Raw genomic sequence first — 14,640 nt, forward strand, 5'->3', positions numbered from 1 at the left:
AGGAACCTGGGGAGCCCTCCTGGCGGCCCCGCGGACCCTCGGCCAGTGAGGGCTGGTTCCCGGAGCCTAGGGCACGTAACCCGTGCTCCGAATGGTCAGATGCACTCTCTCGGTTTGGGATGAAAGGGAGGATGACCCAATTGAGATGCATGTGAAAGGAGACTTGGGGACCGTTGATTTCTTTGACGTTTTAATGGGGGTAACTCCCCTTCATTAGGCCCCATTCCCCTGAAAGCCGGCAAGGGCAAGGTTGTTGTAATCGCCAGGACTTAGAAGTCCTCGAAGTGCCCCAAAGTTGCTCACTGATTGAAGCCTGCCTCTGGGACTCACCCTCACCCCCTCCACGCCATCCTATGTCCTAGCTTTTAAAGCCCATTGCCTGTCACTCGGGGCTGGGACGAGACCTTCCTAACGCATACCCCGCCAGCGTTCCCCAGACGCGGCTGCGAAACGGGGCGCTTTTCTCATATGGGACTTTATGAGCCCGTAATGAATTTGAGTTCTCCCTCCTCAACCTCCCTCTCTCTCCCCTTCGCTGTTCCACAGCAAAGCCTATAGTGAAATCGGACACTTTGCGAGGATTGCAAACCTTAGAAATGCTCCAGCATCCATTTTCCCCCCTCTAAATGAATCTGTGGAAATGCCTTTAATAAAACTGGGGAGCGGAGGTGGGGGTGGCGCTGGAAGAGAGGAGGAAAGTTTTGCCTTTTCTGTCTGGGAGATTCCCTTTCTGCACAAACAATCTTGCCATGTCCTGGGACGTCTTAAAGTGAGAGTAGGGGTTCCCCCTTCACTGCAGCCAGGAAACGTGTGAAGGCGTTTTGCGATCCCACCCCCTCAGACACACACTTTCTTAGAAGGGAAAGCTGTGAGCTCTTCGGGCAGTTCTGCTTCTTCCTGTCTTTCCATGGCTTGGACTTTCACAGATGTAGCACTGACTATCCAGTTGACATGAAGACCCCTTTAGGAGACCCACATTCTGCTGCTATCCCAAGAATACGTCTCCCAAAGCCCCCGCTTTCCAGCTATCAAAGGAGAGCGATACAGTGATTCCCCCCAACAACCCACAACTGACGTCATCGCATGCTATTTTTCCTTTTTTTTTTTTCCTCCGGGAAGAAGAAGGAGACTGAACTCATTCACTTTTAACTCGCAAGCCCTATTTGCCCAGAGGAGGGTCTAATTTGGAACAGAGGAAACGTTATCCATAATAATAATGACGATGGTGATAATTTAGAGCTGTAGTATGTTGACTTCTCTTTCCAAACATGTGGAAAAGCAAAGAGACTGCTGCTTGGAGGTGATTTTTTTTTTTTTTAATCAGTAGGTCTGGTTTTTCCTAGTCTTTACCTAGTACCAGTGATTTGGAAGGCATTCCCTGGAGAGAGGAGAGCACAGGGTTATGCAGGCATCATCAGTGAAAGGGTAGTGAATGCATTTTAACTATGTAAGTGTGTCTACATAAATACGTGTGTGTGTGTGTGTATATATATATATATATATATATATATATATATATATATATAAAACACCTGGGATTCCACAGGAGACTGCTTTATAAATGTCTATAATTCAGACAAGGAGCCTCTCTTCACACGCATTCTCTTGAGCACTCATTCACTCTCTCACACAAATATTGTTGCAGTAAAATACTTTAATTGGATGGGGGGCGTTAGGTTATTATTGCTTGTATAAAATGCCTGGTCCATTTTATGTGTAGAAATAACATTCCTCTCAAAACGAAAAAAATAAAATAAATAAATAAGCACTGCTGTCGTGTAGCACCAGAAAGCCAGGAGCTTTTCTCCTGAGGATTCTGGTGGATTTCTTTTCCCTCCCCTAGTTGAGTTAGAGCCAGATTTGGCGGCGTGTAAACACCTGGCTCTGAGCCAGAAAAGACTCATTCTGCATATCCTCCACATGGTACAGGCTGTTGGACTAAAAAGAACCTGCTTCTCCTTGAATTAAAAAGCAAACAAACAGAGGTTCTTTGCAGAAGTACTTTTTCAGCTCCCTCCTTCGTGTAAGTTTGGGCTGGGAGAGCCAGGACCGAGGTGGGCAGCAAGGATCGGGTGCGAAGGCTCACCCTCTCGCTGCGACCTCAGGTGCCCAGTTTGCTGCCTGACCTCTGCTGGCTTTCTCTGGCTGGGCGTTGCCACTTTCCTAGGAATCCCTGGTCACCTATCTTGAGAGAGCAGTCATCGCTCAGCAGGGACCGCGCTGCTATTTCAGGCAGAGAGTTGCTGTCTTGCTGTCAGGCCAGGCTGCCTTACATCACTCTTTGCTGCAGGATTCAATTGGGTTTCGTAAAGGTCTAATTTTACGGTGCTGTTAACCGGGTCTGTCGTCTGGCAGAGGCAGGCCTTGCCGCTCCTGGTAGGCGGGCTATGCTCCCAGATCCGCCCGGGATGCTATTTCTGCCCCGGTTCAAACTTCACTGACACCAGTTCAGACAGGCGCTCGGAGAGACAGGGGGAAGGAGCGAAGGAGCAGTTTGCTTCTAAGCTCAGAAAACATGCCTTTTATTTTTCTGAAAGGAAAGGAGAAAAATATATATACTAATACATAAAAAAAGGGAAGGCTTATGCAGGCAAAAACAAAGCCAAAGTTAGAAAGTGCCTATGTGTAGGATTCTCTGGAGGGTCCACCAGTGGATGGTCTTTAGGATTGAAGAATCTTTTAAGGCTACTGTGAAAAGGGTCCTCAGAGGTTACCCAAGCCAGTTTCCCTTTTGGCCGAATGGGGAGAGAGACACACAGAGAGGGGAGGGGTGTGTGCTGGATGACACAGCTCCTCAGCGGCAGGAACTAGGATTTAATCCCTGGCATCTGACTTCCAGGCCTTGCCCCCTGCACCGCTGAGAGAATGTGTCTCATAAACACCATCACCTCTCACCCCACACGGACCCACCACCCACACACAGCCTTCAGCCTTCATGCATAGCAATTTGGGCTCCCTTTCAAGTCAGGGGATGAGGGGTTGTTTCTGACACATCCCTTTGCTTTTGTACCACACCAGGCAGGAGGAACCAGACCCCTGTTCCTCATCCCCAACTGCCCCCCCCAACACCCCTCCAGTTTGAAAGAAAAGGAAAACAAAAGACTCAATTTGCTCCATCGAGCAGAGGCCTTGAGCAGCAGTTAATCTTGTTAAAGTTTCTCCTGACCTGTTAGATAAGTGAAATGTGGACCCCACAAGTACTGCCCTCCTCCCACCCCTGTCCCACTCCCCTTGCCTTAGTGATTCGGAATTCCTGCTCAGAAGGAGAAAAGGATTTACCTGAATCCCATCCAGCACCTCTGCTTGCCAGCCTTTTTTCTTATGTTCTAATGGTTGGACTGGATTAAGTGTGCTGGTTACTCCCAAGAATCTTTTTTTCCTTCCCTTCTGCACCCCCACTTCCTAGTATCCACACAACCCTCAAAAAAGAGTACCCACATTTTCTCCACTTCAGCATTGCTGTAACAGTGAAGGCTGGGTTTAAGTATATGGCTAGGAGTCCATATATTAACAAGGCTTTTCTCCAATATCTGTAGTCCTACCTGGGATCTAGAATATTGTAATAGTTAGAACTCAGTTTTAGTAGCCAGGTTACCCATGTGGAATCTCTGCCCCTAACTAACTGTGTGACCTTGGGCAAGCAAGCTAGTTGACTTCTCTGGACTTCATTCACCTTCCTCATGTACAGAGTGATGATGGCACAAGTACCTGTATCATAGAGCCGTGTAAATGCTAACGGAACTTGGACGTGGAAGGTACTTAAAACTGGACTTGGTATGTAGTAGGTGCTCAACAAACTTCATTCTTATTAGACATGATTTTCCAAATATCTCAGTCTTGGCTTTCTGGACTGGGGAACACCTGAAGGTATGAAGAAATCCAACTCTACCTGGGTGCTTCCTTGGTGATGCTGGGCACTTTCCTTGTGCCAGCATGTTTTGCCCTCACAACTACCCTGAGAAGTGTGTATCGTCGCCTGTACTTCACAAAAGAGAAATCTGAGTTTCAGAGAGTTGAAATGACTTGGTCTAAAGTCCCACAGGTTCTCAGTGGAGAGAGCCTAGATGTGAACCCAAGTCCTCGTTTCCTCTGTCAGCAGTCTTTTTGGAGAGAGAAGAAATGATTCACATGCTCTTCCTTAATCTTTCTGTGGAACATTTCCATTCCTTTCTGCATCTCTATGTGTCAACCATATACCTACAGATCGAAGAGGGTGAGAAATGGATATAAATCTCATCTGAAGCCCTGCATGAGACCTGGCAGATCTGTTTTTCTTTTCACATCAAATTATCAGACAGACAGGCTTGGAATTTCTCTTACATGATGTGTAATTTGAGTCAAGTCACTTCATCCATCTCTTCCTTGGTTTACTTATCTGTAAAATGGGCGTAATGACATCAGGATAGTTCAATGAAATAAACATGCAAAAAGTACCCAGTGCAGTGTCAACTTGTATTAGGGACTCAGTCAAGGGGAGCCAGATCTAGGAAGTAGCTGCATCTCTTTTTCCAGTTTGCAGCTTTGTCTTTCAAAAAGTGGGGCCTGTTTGTAAGGCTTCCCCTCTTGAGTTGCTGGGGAGTCTCTCTAGAGTAGATAATGTATCTTGGGGAACAATTAGACTCCTTCAAATACCTTTCTTTCACTTTGATCTTCTCCTCTTTGACATGCTAGGATTACCCCTCTGTAATAAGAGCCAAAGGAGGCCCAGAACCACTGGGACCTTTAAACAGGAAAACAAGTTAGCATTCAGAGAGAGCAAGCACCTTCAGAAAAGGAAGCCACACAGATCTACTGTCAGCCTCTTGCTCCTTCCCCAGGTGCTCCTCAAACTCTCACCTTCCATTGAGCTGTCACTCAGTGAACAAATAGAAGTGATAAAGGCTGTGAAACCTGGGAAAGCACCTCCCATTTTTCCCTGCACAGAGGAAGGCAAAATTAAGGTCCAGAGATATGGAACTCAGGAGTGTGGGTTGTGTATGGCCAGCCTGGACATGAACTCAGTGATCATCTGGGTCAAACAGCTCACTGTGCAACAGGAAAGTTGAGGACCAGGGTCACACAAAATTAAACTGTATTCACAGATGATCCCCTCTAAATGGTCTGAGAGATCATTTGGTCCAGCACTTCCCATTCCTGGCTGCACCTGGAATAACCAGCTTTTAAAACATCCTTCTGCCCAGGCTGCACCCCAAGGATTCTGATGTTGTGGGTCTGGGGTTGGCCTGGGAACAGGTGTTTCCCAAAGCCTTGTCAGGTAATGTTGAAGGACCACTAGTGAAAATAATTACTGATGTAGTCTGACATCCCCTTGTTCTGCAGAGGCCCAAAGGGTAAACGATGTTCCCTGCTTACTGAGCTGGGTAGTAGCTAAGCATCTGGGGAAGTTCCGGTGCCCCAGCTCTGAAGGACCCCTCTTCCATCCTGAATTCCTCTGTTCACTCCAAACCCCTGGGTGCCACAGGTCCTGACATTTCATTTTTTCCAGTGCCATTCCTGTGTGGAACCATGGTGGTCCCCATCTTTACAGGATGCACCTGATGTCAAATGAATCTCTCGGAGTTTCGGAGAGAGAAGCCTCTTTGAACAGGAAGGATTATAAGAAAGGGAAGCTCAGCTCTCAGGCATTCACCATTCACTTTGCCCTGGGCTAGTCCTTTAGAAAGATGTGTGTTCCTATTACTTCAAAACCCCTCACCTTGAGATCCCTCTGAAACCAGCACTGGCTGCAGGTGTCTACAATGAGGAAAAGAGAAAATCTCCAGGTACTAGAGGACTCCCTCTATGGGCAGCTTGTATCTTATCTACCTGTGGCCGAGGGCTCGGGAATCCAGTAGGTATCTATTTCTCTCTGCACCAGCTGTCCCTTCTCTAGAACTTAGTTCCCTTTCCCTAAGGTTCTCCTAACTTTCTTCTTACTGCAGTAACAGCTCTGCTGCTTGCCTTGATGCAGTTACTGGAAATGCTCAACTGTGATTCTGACATCAGCAGCTGAGAACTGACTTGTAAGTTCCTTGGCTTGTTTGAAGATCTGTAAGTGGGAGTTAGGAGGTCAGAGTTCAGGTCCTGGTTTGGCTTCCTCTAAGCTGTGTGACCTGTGGTCTCTGACTTAACCACTGGGGCCTCAGGGGAGAGGGTTTGGGGGATGGTTACTCTCAATGTCCCCATCTCATGGGCTGTCATGGGACCAGGTGAGACAATGCCGGGAGAAGCTGTTGGCTGAGGTCAGACCACAGTGCACGGGTCTGCATGGTTAGGAGGAGCTAGAAGGTGAGAGATGTGAGGGATTAGTGCAATCAAGGTCATTCCTGGAAAGGTGCTTTTATTATCATCATTCACACTGTAGATGATAAACAGTGATGGAGTTAGCAAACCTTTTCATGCCTGTGACCTCACTGGAGTTCTTTGATGTTGGGACTTCATAAGTCTGCCAAATCCTGCCACTTACTGCTTTATGACCTTGACCATTTACCGCTTCTCTCTGGACCTCAGTGTTCTCAGGATGCAAAAGGAGGGTCAGGGGTAAAATAGGGACTTTCAAACTGTGCCCTGCAATCGTAGGGCGCTTCTGGGACAAGGGTGAAGGGCAGGACTCTGCCTCTCTCCTTCCCTTCACCTTATTCCACTTAAATTGTGCGATTCTACAAGCTTATGTTTAAAGGAATATGTTCCTCCATTACAAAGAGTTTAAATGGATATGGACTGACATTGAGGAGTTATTGTTAATCTTGATAGGTGTGATATGATATTGTTGTTATGTTTTTTTAAAGATCCTAATTTGTTAGAAATGCATACTGAAGTACTTGTGGGTAAAATTATGTTTTGTCTATTTTGTTTGTTTATTTGTTTAAAAAGCTCCAGAAAAAAAAAAAAAAGGGTTCTGGGGGTAGTGGTTGGTGAGAGATTAGCAAACTGATAACAATTGTTGAAACCAAGTGATTAAACCTTGGAGCTTTAATACATTTTTGTTCATGCTGTGGTGTGTGATTGAAGATTTCCATAATAAAAAGTTAAAAATACTAAAAGTGTTTGAGAGCCACAGGAGGAAGTGAAGTCTCAGTTCCCTGCGTGTTCTGTGACCTGAAAGGTTTGCAAATACGGAGACCACCGCTTAGAGAGGGTTAGGGACTCCCCCAAGGTCGCACAAAGATTAGCTGAAAGTCGTGACACAGCCCAGGCTTCAGATCTGAGGAGCTCCCCATCCCCTCCTCTCTGTATACTTGCAAACTCAAGTGAAAATGATTATCCAGGGAGAACTCGAGGGGAATAAAAGTGATGAGGGGAGCCTTAGGAGAAGCATGGAGAAGAGGCAAGTGGAGGCTTGCTCTGCAATAAGAAGCTTTTGAGTGGGAAAATTATTTGCTGTATGGGACTGCCCTACATATTGTGAAACGTTTAGCATCTTTGGCCCTGTTTATGAGAATTTCATGGGATCTGTTAGTGATTGTGACAGGCCCAGAAGTATTGTGACGATACACACACACATACTCATATACTCACAGGTCCACATACCCTTAGTTCTCGTTTTTCTGGTTCCTTATTTCTCTCCATCCCTAACTACCTGGAGAGCAATTCTAGAGCCTTCTAGAGGCCTGGGTCGGCGACCTGCGGGAGCATATGTTTACTAAGGAAGTATGTTGCAATGGTTGATCACAGGACTCAGGAATCAAACTGCCTGGTCAAACCCTGACTATTGCACCTGCTGGTTGTGTGACCTTGGGCAAGTTACTTAGTATCTCCAAGCTTCACTTTTCCCCTCTGTAAAGTGCAGATAATACTAGCTGTTACTTCATAGGGTTGTTTTGAAGATTAACTGGGCCTCCATGTGGAAAATGCTTAGTAATGGAATCTAGACCATGCGGTAACCCAGCAAACGTTAACTCATATCAGTATTATGTGTGCCAGCCATTGCCATGCATTATTTCTAATAATCTCAATAACTCTAGGAGTTAGACATACTTATCTCTTTTGGCAAAGCCAGGAATTGCCTTTTCCTCCCTTACAACTCAGGAAAGAGTTATTGCTGTCATCTTAACATAGAAAAATTAAAAATTTAAACAACTAAAATGAAAGGCTAACAAGATAAACACATTATTGTGTCATTTAAAAAAAAATAGTGCATGCTCATTGTAAAAAAATCTCAGAAATGCAGACAAAGAACAAGAGACCAGGTAAAATTTGTCTATTTCCTGACCAAGCGTGCAACAAGTATTTTTTGAGTTTCTGCTCTGTGCTGGGTACAGTTTTAGGCCTTGAGGACAGACCAGTCAACAAAAGAGAGAAACATCTCCGCCCTCAGGGAGTTTATATTCTGGGCAGTGGGTGTTGGGGAGAAGGTGGAGACAGACTATAAATGAATAAGCATATATATCCCATAATGTCAGGTGAATGTTTGTAAAGAAAAAGTTAAGAAGGAAGTCTAGGAATGCTGTGTGGGAGTGGGGATGCAGGAGGAGTGAGGAGTGGGATATGAAAAGAGTGGTCAAGGGAGGCCATCATGAGAGTAGCTTTGAAGAAGAGACCTATGAGCAGGCCTGAGGCTCTCTGGAGAAGGCCATGGTGTATCGCAAAAGGAGGAGCAATGCTTTGAGCTAGGAGATGTCAGTTCTAGCACTAGTTTGCTGTGTGACTTTAGGCAAGTCACTCTCCCTCTCAGAACCAGTTTTCACATCTGAACTTTGTGGTACTGTAGGGATTATTTGCACTAAAGACACTTCTACAGACACTTCCTAGGATTCTATAATCTTCATCAAGGCTGTCCTCAGACAAAACTGTGAAGTTGGCAATAGTTCCAGTTTTCTTCCTTTTCTGGTGTATTTTCCTCCACTAGGTGGTGCCTGTGCCTGTCACCCTCAGGGGCCAAGTGTGGACACATTTTCGGCTTCCACACCTCAGCAACACTGGGGAAAAAAGAAGATGGTACACCTTCTTGCTAAGTACCATTGACCGGTAACAACTTGGAATGTTACTGCTCCATTGGTGGATACTCTTTTAGGACTTCCCAGAAAGCTTTGTGTCACAAAGCAATGTACCAGTGGTAGAATTTCTAAGACTGACTGAAGACATTATTTGGGGAATATTGGTACTTCCTGATAGCTGGAATCCATCCTATTAATAATATAACTAATTCTAGCCCCCACAAATATCCAGAAAACTCGCTGAGTGACTCCCAGTCATCACTTACTGGGTGAATGCTAGCATGTTCATATTTTGTAATTTCTTAGGATATAAAGGCCATTCCAGACAAATTCCTGGACTTTGGAATAGACCACCGGCCTTTTAGTATTGCTTATCATTTTAATCAGATAACTCAGTGAATTAAAATACCAAAACTCTGGAGTCTGTCATCATTTTCCAGACTATTTTCCTTCAGAGGATCCCTGGAACTGTCATCTCTGAAGTATATCCAGCTTCCTCTCAACTCCCTCCTTCTTCTCTCTCTTCCTACTCCTCATACCCAGCTTATTTGCTTTGACCACTTGGATTTTTCTCCAAACAAGATAAAGAAAATGTGTTTGTTTTTCAGTACTATTTGCCACAAACCCAGGGTCCACAGAACTTGGAAGAATATAAGAGGTTCCCCTCTTCTACTTTAGATTGTAGAGAACCCTGGTCAGGTCTCAGATTCCAACCCACTTGGAGGAAACTAAGACATAAAAGCTGGTCAGTAACAACTTGGAATATGGAAGTATGTGAGTAGGGGCAGCGTACCACTAGTTGCTGAGCCCTGTTTTAGCCTTGTGTGTTTAGGAAGCCAGTGGTCCAACCTGTACCTATTATCCTTGTCATCAAGAAGTCATTCCTATGCCTGTCCCATATCCATTCCTGTTGCTCTATGAACCTGAAAGGTGGCTCAGCAGAATGTGGCCAAATGCATTTGTATGGAGGGGGTTATTTTCCCCAGTGTGACTGCAGATCTTTCAGCTCAGAGGCTGATGAAGGAAGAGAGAAGGCTGTGTTAATAGGCTAATCTTAAGATGCAAGGCACCCAGGCAGAAAACAAAAAACATTGATAAATGTGATACTCAGTTTTGTGAAGTAAACTTCATTTAAGTCCAAAGAAACAAGGTGTGTCAAAGTCCAAGGACTCATCCAAGCCATTTATTTCATAGATGAGGGACTGAGGGTTGATGAGGAAAGTGGCTTATCCAAGTCAGTGACCAAGCTGGGTAAAGACGAGTACCATTGACTGATAACAACTTAAAATGTTACTCTTCCACTGGTAAATACTCTTGCATGACTGCCCAAAAGCTTTGTGTCACAAAGCAAACAATTAGAATGTTACTTCTACATTGGTAGATCCTCCATTGGTAGATACTTTAAAGTCTTAAGCCAGGTCTGGGTCCACTTGTCTCCTGACTTTACACCCTTTCCCATAGATTAATTACCCATCTGTGTACTAACGGTCGTTATTTGTCCAGACTCCACTGGGCTCCAGACTCACAGATCCACCTGTCTACTGGAAATGTTAGCACGTTCTACAAACTCCACACTTCCGAAACAATCATCTTTCCTCCAAAATTCCTTGCATCCTCATCTTGGTTGGTGTCACCCGCTCTACATTACATCATCTACCATATTCAGTCAGTCATCAATTCCTGACTCTCCTGCTTCCTTATAATGTTTATAGGCAAACTCTCTTCTCTGTACCTTAAATCCTCTTTATTTCTTGTTGTGACTATTTCCCTAGTATTATAATGCCCACTTCTCTGAAATTCAATCCCTGCACCCCCTTCAACCTGCCCACCAACATCCAAGAGTCACATCTGTCCAGAATGCAAATCTGACTCTGTCACCTCTAGCTAAAAGCTCTTCAATAAAATCTGAATTATTTGAAATTCCCCCAAATGCACCTGGTTCTTTAATTATCACTTTTTTTACTTGGCTTATCTTCTATTTCCAGTGTACCATTTTGCAGAGTGCTTATGCCTTCACAGGATTTTGCCAGAGTTTTCTCTCTTCTGAGAAGCCCTTCATAACTTCCCCAAAGTGTAACTTGTTCCCTACCTTGTTCATCTGTTCCCACTATGCTTTCTGCACACTTTTATCAAAATACCTGGAATTATGACATTTAATTGTGTACATATTTGAGATCTTATCCATCTCAAGTTCTCTATTGCCTAGCTCAGTATCTGACCTATAAAGGGGCTATATGTATTTTTGTTTAATAAATGGATGACTGGATAAGAGAACCAGTTTAATATCTAATGATTCTGGGAGAAAGAGCTCAGGAACCTTAGGCATGTTGCATTACGTAACCAAAGCACATGACCTAGCATGTGCATCACTGTCAGAAACATTACACAGTGGTTAATTCCATTTACCCCTGAGCAAAGAAGTCAGAAGGGAAAAGAAATCTGGCCTTCCAAAACAGAAGGGGAAGGGGAATAGTATATTAAAGGGCCTTCTCAGCTCACATTGGGCTTTCTAATCCAAGCCACATTTTGGCCTTGGTCTTCGCCTCTCAGCCCTGTGCCTGTTTGCAAAGCATTTGTTTTGTGTGTGCACGGCAGCACATAATCTTAAGCTTTGCTTGCCTCTCAAATTTCCCTCTCTCCCCCTTATCAGTGTCCTTCTGAGCCTCAAGTGTCCTGGCAGTCATATCTGTTGCTTCAGTCTTCACCCATTTCCCTCCTTTCTGTTAGTGGGGCTTTCTATCTGCTTTCCTTGATTTTCCTTGATCTTGTGAGACCTTGTGATGACCTCAGGATCTGGAATTCTCTATCCGCTGTTTATATACCCCTAGGAGAGAAGACACATTCTCAGCAGTAATAACAGTAATGAAAGCAGCTAGCTTATAATAAGCACTTACTATGTGCTGGCACTATGCTGAATGCTACACTTTGAACACTCTGAAACTGGGTTATAAAGTTGCATGACTCCCTGAAGTACCAATTGCTAATGGGTGGTGAAACTGGAATTCTCATCCACACCAGTTTAATTTTATCTCTCTTCATCCTCAAGGCCTGACACATTGCTTGGAACACCGCAATTACTCCATAAATGTTCCATGAGAGAATGAATATATGAATGACTGAATGAATGAATGGTGGTGCCCCCCAGTGGCTAATGCAAACATTTGAAGAATGTAGAATGGAAAGGTAAAGAAGGAAGAGAGGGAGGGATAGAGGAAGAAATAGAGGAAAAATCTGAATGAACATTATAAGATTTCAAAAAGATTGGCTAAGAAATCTCAGATATGCAAAGTATATTTTATTTGCAGGTGATTTTCAAACATAAAGACATTTTACACCCATTAGAGCATTTCCCACCTTTAACTAGTCCTTTAGGAGATATACAGTTGTCCCTCAGTGTCCACGGGGGATTGGCTCGAGGACCAACTCCCTCAATGCCAAAATCTGAGGTTGCTCAAGTCCCCAACATAAAATGGCATAGTGTTTGTGAATAACCCACACATATCCTCTCATATACTTTGAATCATTTCTTGGTTATTTATAATACACAATCCAATGTTAATGCTATACAAATAGTTGTTATGTGGTATTGTTTTATTTGTATTATTTTTATTAAGTATTATATTTTAATTTATTCTGAAATATTTTCAATCTGAATTTGGTTGAATCCACAGATGCAGAGGCTACAGATAAGGAGGACCAATTGTGCACTTATTTCAAAGATACTCTGTTTGCCAAAAATGTTTTTGGATTCTTGTTTTGAGAATCAGTGCCTGGGATATGTTTCCCCAGATATGCTCAATGGAGCCTCCTTGTCATCCTCTGATGAGGGCCCTGATGCATTCTCAGGCAAATCTTGGAATTATCTGGGTGACCATGCTGAGTGAATATGGGGTTTTGAATAGAACAGTGACTCTGGAATAACAAGGCTGATTTTTGGGTGACTATCATCAGAGCTGATTAACCCTTGATAGAGCCAGTATTAAGCTCTCAGGATGACCCCTTTACAGAACAGCCCAAGAGGCTGATTTAATCTGCTAAAAACAAATGCAATATCTTGACCTTCCCTTTCCCAAATTCTAAAGCTGGAGTAACAGAAACTGCCTTATCAAATCTGCTCAGTTTACTGACTGAGAAACTGAGATCCATGGATGTTTACCTGTTAAATTAAGCTAAGCTAAGTGAGTAAGGTTAAGCAGCAAATTGGCAGTAAAATTGAAACTAAAATTTAGATCTGTTGACTTCCACATAAATGCTCTTTCCACTGAGTCACTTTATTTTCCTTTACAGTGTGGGGTGATAGTTATAACTATGGGTTTATATTAGTAAGATTATTAGAAAACATCATACAGCTGTTTAATAACTTTTTTAAAGAACTTCTTATGTGTCAATCTGCTGTCCTAGACATTCTTTAAGATTCAATGAGAAATGAAAGTTTATTAGGAAAGGTAAATGTTCCTTCATTTCTTCCTTCTTTCTAACCATTCACCCTTCTATTTCATATGTAGTTATTAAGCAATTTTTATATATTATACATTGAGTTAGGAGATAAGAATTAAAAAGAAGAACAAGGCATAGTTCCATGCCTTGAGGAACTCCCAGTCTTAGTGGTGGAAGCAGACTGGTAAACAGATAGATGACATCATGGTAACTGCTATAACTAAGCAATTAACAGAGTCCTGTGTAAGCACAGAGCAGAAACACTACGTTATGAAACACCCATGTTTATCATGAGAGTGAAAAAGTGCTCTGAAATTTCAAAGGCATAAGTGATCTTTTCCACCTGGAAGGATTGGGGACTTGTTCATGAAGTGAATGTGTATGTATGTAGAGTGTGTGCTCTGCCTTGTGTGGGGGTATAGTCATGTATGTAATTTTAAACATATAGCCATAAATCAAATGAGAACAATCAACACTTCTGGATTCATGCCTCAGCTGTAGATACTTACCCAGAGTATCTTTTAGGAGTATGGTGTTAGGAAATTATTGGACAATTCAATATCCATCACCATCTGCATCAAGCCAATACAACTCCTTATCTTCCCTCCTCATAGCATTTATCACACTCTATTGTGATTTCCTTGGTGTCTGTCTGTTTCTCCCCAATTGTCTCTGAGCTCCTTGGAGCAGAGACCATTTTGGTCTTCATCTCTACATTATTCCTTTTACTTCACACAATACTAGTCATGTCGGTGAGGGCTGGCTAAACAATGTTAAATGAACGAACAGATTAGAGATGGCTCCAAATAAGGAATAAGATAAGGTGATTGAATGTGAGTGCTGTGAAGAAAAGGTGCTTTGAGAATTAATAGCATAGGCCTTAGAAAGACCAAACAGTGAAGGCAGACACATTGTGAGTGGCATTGACTGTGAGATATGGCCCTGGTCTCTCTGAGCTAACCAGTTACCTATTGAAATGTATATGCTTATCATCTTTCCCTATCTCTCTGCCTCTCTTTCTTTCCAGTGAACCAGTATACCATCTATGCCAGCTTTAAGTCCCTTCCATGTGGCTGTCCTTTGGCCTCTCCAAACCCATTCTTTTTTTTTTTTTTTTTTTTTTGAGATGGAGTCTCACTCTGTCACTCAGGCTGGAGTGCAGTGGCACAATCTTGGCTTACTGCAACCTCCACCTCCCGAGGTCAAGCAATTTTCCTGCCTCAGCTTCCCGAGTAGCTGGCATTACAGGCACCTGCCACCACGCCCAGCTAATTTTTGTATTTTTATT

The 14,640-nt window shown here is 43.5% G+C and overlaps 1 protein-coding gene across 1 annotated transcript in view; it reads left to right on the forward strand.

The window, feature by feature from the left end:
• Positions 1 to 14,640, forward strand: part of PAPPA (pappalysin 1) — a 243,348-nt gene that overhangs the window by 1,294 nt on the left and 227,414 nt on the right. The window lies entirely within an intron of this gene.

The sequence above is a fragment of the Gorilla gorilla genome, chromosome 13, assembly GCF_029281585.2.
Source record: "Gorilla gorilla gorilla isolate KB3781 chromosome 13, NHGRI_mGorGor1-v2.1_pri, whole genome shotgun sequence".
NCBI classification, from domain to species: domain Eukaryota; kingdom Metazoa; phylum Chordata; class Mammalia; order Primates; family Hominidae; genus Gorilla; species Gorilla gorilla.